This window comes from Gymnodraco acuticeps, unplaced genomic scaffold, assembly GCF_902827175.1.
Source record: "Gymnodraco acuticeps unplaced genomic scaffold, fGymAcu1.1, whole genome shotgun sequence".
Classification (NCBI taxonomy): domain Eukaryota; kingdom Metazoa; phylum Chordata; class Actinopteri; order Perciformes; family Bathydraconidae; genus Gymnodraco; species Gymnodraco acuticeps.
The window spans coordinates 211,084-219,017 of record NW_022990414.1 but is presented as its reverse complement, the minus strand read 5'-3'; the positions used below and the strand labels follow the sequence as shown (position 1 = coordinate 219,017).

The 7,934-nt window shown below is 42.9% G+C and overlaps 1 long non-coding RNA gene across 1 annotated transcript; it reads right to left on the bottom strand.

Annotated features, from left to right (window-relative positions):
* Positions 1-1,478: 1,478 nt before the first annotated feature.
* LOC117551887 lies at positions 1,479-7,869 on the bottom strand. The gene is made up of 2 exons (XR_004569868.1): positions 7,754-7,869; positions 1,479-1,772 (listed from the first exon to the last, which is right to left on the bottom strand). It is a non-coding gene; the product is annotated as an uncharacterized LOC117551887 (long non-coding RNA).
* Between the last annotated feature and the right edge of the window lie 65 nt (positions 7,870-7,934).

Below are 7,934 nucleotides of genomic sequence, written 5' to 3'. Positions count from 1 at the left end.
CGCTTTCAGAGAGGAGGAGATGTAGTCATCCATGGCCGCCCGCTCTGGTCCTGAGATAGAATATAAGCGCCCCCTAGGGATGGGTGCGCCAGGTAACAGGTCGATGGCACAGTCAAACGGACGATGAGGAGGCAATGATAGTGCATTGGTTTTGTTAAAAACCTCTTTAATGTCATTGTAGCAAGAGGGGACCTTGGAAAGGTCAGGAAAGTCTGAGCTACTATCAGCCACTGCAACAGTACGTGGAGCTTTACATGAATGTTCACAATTCTCTCCCCATCCCTTAATTTGTCCTGAACACCAGTCTATATGTGGGTTGTGTGTTTTTAACCAGGGAAACCCCAAAATCAGCGGATGCTGTGCAGAATCGAACAGATGAAATTGCATCATTTCCACATGATTATTGTCAATAGTCACTTGCATGGGTTCTGCACAGTCAGTGACTCTACACATAAGTCTGCCGTCTAGGGCACTGGCATTGACGGGATGTTTGAGCGGAACAGTCTTAATATTAAGACGTTTCGCTAGACCCCAGTCTATGAGACTTTCATCAGCCCCAGAGTCAATTAAGGCCCCCATAGTGTGTGTCTGACTATTGGCAGTGATATCTACCTGGGTGAGTGTGCGAGGAGGATAATCAGATGAAATTTTGCTCACCAACGCCCTCCTCATGGTTGGTGAGCATGCCCTTTTCCCGGACATATCGCCTGCTGGTGTCCCATATGACCACAGTAGAAGCAGCATCCCTCCTGCAGGCGGCGCCGTCGTTCCTCTGGAGAAATCCTCATTCTCCCGAGCTGCATAGGTTCCTCCGGTGCCTGTGGTGGCGCTGTCACTGCTGGGCCTGATGAAGAGGCGAACAAGGAATCCCATGAGGACTTCCTACCCAGAGAGCGCCCCTGGTGGCTGGGAGGTCTTGTTGCGACTCGGCGTCGTTCTCTCTCTCTTTCCCTGATGCGATTGTCAATTCGGAGAGACGTGGAAATGAGTGATTCGAGGTCTTGTGGTAACTCTAATGGAGCCAGGTGATCTTTAATTGTCTCTGATCGTCCATTGCGGAAGGCATCTATTAATGCTGGAGTGTTCCAGCCACTGTCTATGGCTAAGGTACGGAACTCTATGGCATAATCTACTACGGGCCTTGAGTGCTGTTTGAGCTGCATAAGAGCCCGAGTGGCGTCACCGGTAGGTGAGGTAATATCAAATATGCGGCTCATAGTGTCTTTGAACGCTATGAAGGATCTACAGATATTGGAATTTCTAGACCACTCCGCAGTGGCCCATGCGGCAGCTCTGCCAGTTAAGTGGGAGATCATAAACGCTATCTTAGCCTCATCAGATACAAAAGCTGCTGGATTAAGTTGGTAATGTAAATCACACTGGACTAAGAAGGCTCTGCAGTTTTGGTCAGTTCGTTCTGTTAGGAACCGTGACTCCCTGATATGAGGACTCAATTGCACAACCCGGAGACGAAAAGGTTTGAAGAAAAATAAACTTTAATGGATCAAAAAACAAAGAAAACACTCTTTACAGAGTGAGTGACATAACGGTCACAAAACAAAACGCTCTCATGGAGGATATCAAAAAAGGTACTTGGTCTCTCTATGGCTGCTTGGATCTGACTTCTTGGAATGACGAACAAGACGAACTGACAACAGACAAGGGGAGACAGGACAATATATACAAGAGGTAAGTGGGAACAGGTGGAAACAATCAGGGGCGGGGCAGACGCTGACGATGGCGGGAAACAAGAACCAAGGAAGTAAAGGCACCTGGAATGAGACAAGGAGTACAAAATAAAACAGGAAGTGAAACAAACAAAACAAACATGAACGTGACAAATACATAACAAACTAACATAATTGACGGGACACAACAGCACAGGCAGAGCCCTCTACTGGACTCTATGGCTACTGCCCTCTAAACAGTGTTTAAAATGCAGGGAATAGTGCATCAAAGGACGGACTTAAGACCTCCAGCATGTGTCCCTAACATGGGCACTTCCATAACCTTGCACACCGAGTGCCCGGGTACCCGCACTTAAGCGCTCCCTCACAGACTAAACCCAGATATTCACACCTCCCAGAACCTCATGCATCTGGTATCCTTAAAGGGGGGTGGATTTTGTGGTGCTTTACTTTCCGCCCCTCACCCCTTATTGGCACCACCACCACTTCTGGGCTGGAGGTTCACACACTTTAACTTTTTTTCTCCCTCTTCTGCCTTCTTGCCTCTGCCAACACTTGAGCACTCCTCACAGGGTTCAGCACCAAGGAGAGTGCCTCCCCAGTGCTGATGGAAAGTGGCACTTTAGCTGCCCCTGGGAATCCCTTACATTCCTCCAGAGTGTTGTGCCAATAAATGAAAAAATTAATTAATTAATAGAACCGGGCCAAGGGGGGGAAAGTTAAAAATAAGTGTCCGAAGATAGGCACTTGTGAGGTGGGTAGAGTCCCCTGTCAACTCCCCTTATATTCCTCCAGAGCGTTGTGCCAAAACTGAAGAAAAAAGAAAATAAATAGATCCGGGCCAAAAGGGTGAAAATGAAAAAAAGTATCCAAAAATAGTGACTCATAATGTGGGTAGTCCCCTGTCAACTCAACTTGCATTCCTCCAGAGGCACATTTGTCAGAGCAGTGTTAATTTCGTCAACGAAAACTATGACGAAAAATGTTCGTCAACGACCTTTTTTACATGACTAAGACGAGACGATGACGAGCTAAAAATAGATTCTCGATAACGCAAACTTTGATGAAATGTATTTTTAGTTTTCGTTAACGAGACGGGACTAAGGTGTTAATGGTGGACTATCGGACATTCAAAATGCAGGGTATTTCCCCCAATTGTCCGTCTTGTCTGTCAAAATGCATTTTACGTTTCTAACTTGCAATATCATTATTTCCGCTCTCTTCAATCCAGAAGAGCGATCTCCCTGTGTCTCTTTGTGTGCGGGGGTGGGGCCTAACAGACACGCTGCAGTGGCACACAGAGATCTGCCGGGGACGGACCGTTCAGAAGTATAGAGACACTCTAAAAGGCTCTATGTGGACAAAGCTCGTTCGCCATTAGTGTTAGCGCGTTGACACGAGTAGAGTAGTCTGTCCAAACAGCCGCCAAAAGGCGTCATATTCAGTTGGGGAAATGTACAATTTTCGACTTCCTTAACTCGTAGCTCTGTTGCCCCAATTACGAGTAACGTTATCACATCAGGTGTGCAGAGGTGGGAGAAGTACTCAGATCTTGTAGTTACGTAAAAAAATACCATAGTGTTGGAAGAGTTCCTCAAGTAAAAGTATGATCATCATAATATAGTTAAAGTAGCGACAGTAAAAGTAGTGCAGATTTGTCCACTTCAGAATAATATATATGATATGTTTTATAATGATTGATCATTAAAGTGTTCTCAAAGCTGGTAAAGGTGCAGCTCGTTTGAATGACTTTGTATACTGCAGGGTAGCTTGTGAATTTACTCCAGGTGGAACTAAAGTCTGATTTAACACTTGATTATATTTCACATCATTCATCCACATCTGTGAAGTAACTAAAGGTATGAAATACATGTAGTGGAGTAGAAGTACACCATGTACCTCTGAACTGTAGTGAAGTAGAAGTACACAGTAGCAAAACATTTAAATACTCCAGTAAAGTACCTCAACATTTTACTCAAGTACAGTACAATATTTTAACATAATTATATATATTTAATTTAGTTCACATTTAAATAAAGCAATTAATTCGGTTAACAATTTGTTAGTATTTCCTTTAAAAAAATTACAAAAAGTAAATACAAGAATTCCGTTAAAGAACTGGATCGATAAGCAGTATCGCTAAGACTAGTAGTACCGTAGAAAACCTTAAAGATACCCATCCCTAGATATTACACAAGTCAAGTGTTAAGAGAGTGAAATGTTGCTCTACGAATTTCAACACTTGATGCTGTCCCATTGATTCCAATGTCAGAAACCTGTATTTGACTGAATTGGTTTAAAGAGACAGCACATTTTGACTAAAAGTTGACTAAAATGTAATTTTTCATCGACTAAAAGTAGACTAAAACGTTTTGAGTTTTCGTCGACTAAAAGTAGACTAAAAACGTTTTGAGAAAATGTAAAAATAGTGTCCAAAAATAGTGCCTCATGAGGCGGGAAGAGTCCCCTGTCAACTCCCCTTACATTCCTCCAGAGGCACATTGTCAGTCAACTTTTGTGAGAACCAGACTGGGGGGGTCTTGAGGCACAAAATAATGCCGACCCAAAGTGCATGGTGAGCGGACACTTCACCTCCGTGTTTGCAGACAGCCGTTTTTTTTGTGCACCCAAAAACCGGGTTTCCGATTTCGTGCAGACTGTAGTCCAAAATGTATGGATGAATATTTTTGACGGAGAAGGGGAAATGAAGCCTTGGACACTTTCCCCCTTCTCCGTTGCAACTTACAACGGAGAAGGGGAAAAAAGGACCCAAAGACCCAAAGGGTTGAGCTTTTTCGGGCCCCATCTCCGTTGGCACTTAGTCATTTTTTCGACCATTTTTTTAACTTCATTTTTTATTATTTTAAGATATAATTAACCGTTTTCTTCACTTTTTTCTTCTTTCCACGGGTGGGTGCGCTTGGCAGGCCGCTTATGAGCACCCAAACTCGGCCTGGAACCTCCAGGATTTGTGGGCTAAGCTCCATAAACTGACAAAATCACCCAGAAATGTCACTTTCCTAGTCCAATACAAATACATTTAAATAGTAAAAGGTACAATTGTGCTCCGAATTACCCGGAGATGGATGTATATAGCCCCATGATAGTGATTAACCTGTTAAGCACTGAGTCTGTTTTTCAGGTCTCAGGCTCGAAAATGACATTCCCAGATTCAGATTTAACATAGTAACATAGTAACACAGCTGACATCTCTCAGTGGATGTCTGCTCACCACCTCAAGCTCAACCTTGACAAGACTGAACTGCTTTTCCTTCCGGGAAAAGATTGTCCCACTCTTGACCTAACAATCAACATCGGCACCTCTGTTGTTTCCCCGACTCAGACTGCAAGGAATCTGGTGTGACCCTAGATAACAAACTGTCCTTCACTGCAAACATCGCTGCTACAACCCGCTGCTGCAGATACACGCTTTACAACATCAGGAGGATACGTCCCCAGCTGACCCAGAAAGCCACGCAGGTTCTGGTCCAGGCTCTCGTCATCTCACGCCTAGACTACTGCAACTCCCTCCTGTCTGGTCTACCTGCATGTGCCATCCAACCTCTGCAGCTCACCCAGAATGCAGCGGCTCGTCTGGTCTTCAACCTTCCTAAATTCTCCCACACCACGCCGCTCCTCCGCTCCTTTCACTGGCTTCCGGTAACTGCTAGAATCCACTTCAAGACAATGGTACTTGCGTACCATGCTGCGAATGAATCTGGCCCTTCCTACATCCAGGACATGGTTAAACTGTACACCCCAGCACGTGCACTCCGCTCTGCATCAGCCAAACGACTCGCTGCGCCCTCGCTGCGAGGGGGACCCAAGTTCCCATCAGCAAAAACACGTGGGTTTGGTATCCTGGCTCCAAAATGGTGGAATGAGCTCCCCATTGACATCAGGACAGCAGATAGCTTACACATCTTCCGGCGCAGACTGAAAACTCATCTCTTTCGACTCCAATTCGAGCGATAGAACTATTAACAAAGCACTTATACTAATAAAGGACTGGCTTATCTAAAGCCAGTTGAGTAGCTCTTGAAATGTTTTTGCTCTATGAAACCTGATGTACTTATATGATTCTGTTTTCTTCAATTTTGTATTTTGTTGGTTGAACGCACTTATTGTAAGTCGCTTTGGATAAAAGCGTCAGCTAAATGCAATGTAATGTAATGTAATGTAAAAAAACTGTAAATTATAGTGTCCGTCCAAAATTATTTTTTACTTATAGTGAAAACTACCCTTGGATGATGGTAAGGTAGACTAAAAGCTTTAGGAATCCAAAGTAAAACATATAATAAGTACCCTGTATCGAGATTGATGCAAACCAGGTGACATTTGACCTTTTTAGAGAGGTTTAGCAAAAAAAATTCACCTCTAAGGTGATTTGGGTGGAAATGGGCGTTATTACCATTTCTCTGGAACCCATTTTTCGATTTTGGTGATTGACATCTCTTTTTGACCGTTAGAGCCAATAGAATCGAAGGGGAATTTCCACATACACACACATGTTACCATTGAGAAATGAGAGCTATGTGCACACAGCTTTGCATGAGAGCGAACCTATCTCTCGCTCTGACATCTGGAAACGGAAAAAGCAGTTTTATTGCTTATGGATTATCATAAATCATTTCATAGGGACACAGACACATTGGATTAACCTATGGATTAACCTTCAGCAGCGTTTTTTACCGTTTTACTGCCATTGAAGACCACTTTTGACCAGACAACGACCAAGGTAAGCCATGTTGCCGTTTTTTAGCTACCTAGCGCCACATGTTTTGATGTCTGTTCTTGTAATATCTTAGCGAGTTCTTATCATGGAGTGATAATGTAGGTACCGATCGATTCTGTGTCTTCTCACGATGCTAATCAATGGGTTGGACGTGCAGCTACAATAAGTAATAAGGGTATTAGGAGTGCGTTTCTGTGCAGTAATAACAATTATTTTCATGGAAAAAAGTGTTAAAACGCCTGATTAAAGCATATACAGGACCCCAGTGAGCTCCAGTGTATGTGCATTGTTTCAGGGAACCATATTAATGATAACATAAATGCATTTAAATGCAAAAATAATGATTTAAAATTATTTTAGGGGAAAAAGTGTGTAGAGAACCTCACTTTACAAGGCAGAAATAGTGATTAAAATGCGGGGAAAGTGTCTTAAATATGGACATAGAGTACCCAGAGAACCAGGCTGCAGCACCTGGAGGAACAGGCGGAGAGGGGAGTGCTTTAGTATGGGTAAGAAAGTGAGGTATTGAAGCCTCAAATTGATGGACTTTATTTAGTATTGAAAAAGGTTAATGTATTGTACAATGTTGTACAATGCAGGGACCATTTCAATGCAAAATCATTAGTAACTAACCCTAACCCTAACCCTAACCCTAACCCTAACATCATATGTGTAATTCGTGGCACAATTCAAACAATAATAATAATAATTCTTATTACAGACACATGCATTTCCTAACATTCGGTCTATATGCTGTAAAATGTATTATCTCTTCGATTTACACACGGCATCTATTGCACGTCTGTCCGTCCTGGGAGAGGGATCCCTCCTCTGTTGCTCTCCCTGAGGTTTCTCCCATTTTTCCCCTTTAAACTGTGGGTTTTCTCTGGAAGTTTTTCCTTGTACGATGTGAGGGTCTAAGGATAGAGGGTGTCGTTTTTCTCATACTGATATTCTGAACAATCTGTGCTGTTGTATTTGCAGTCCCTACTGTAGGCTATTTTTATTATATGTACAGCACTTTGGCTCGACCAAAAATCGTTTAGAAATGTGTTATATAAATAAAACTTGATTTGATTTGATTTAAAAAGACAGGTGCTTATAATGATCATTTTCAGAAAATGTATAAGAACAAGAATGTGTTTTTTGAACATTAAAGTTCGTAATTATGGGCTACTAAAATCCCAAAACACAATTGAGAATGTGCATGATAAGTCCCCTTTAAATCATGTTACCAGGTAAAAGGTTTTTTAAGAGTTTTCGGCCCACTTACTGATATGTATCTTGTTATGAACACACTCTAAACATTAGCTGTAACAATCAGAAACACCTTTTCCATCAAGGAAGTTGTGGAGGAACTGGGTCTGTGGGCCTGGGTCCACCAGGAAGGAAGCCGCCTCATGATGATGAAAAGACGATGTGAACACATCTTTGGGGTTCCTCGTCACATAGATGACCTGCAGTGATGACATGACGTCAGACCCTTTCCTTCACACATACTGTCTGTGATG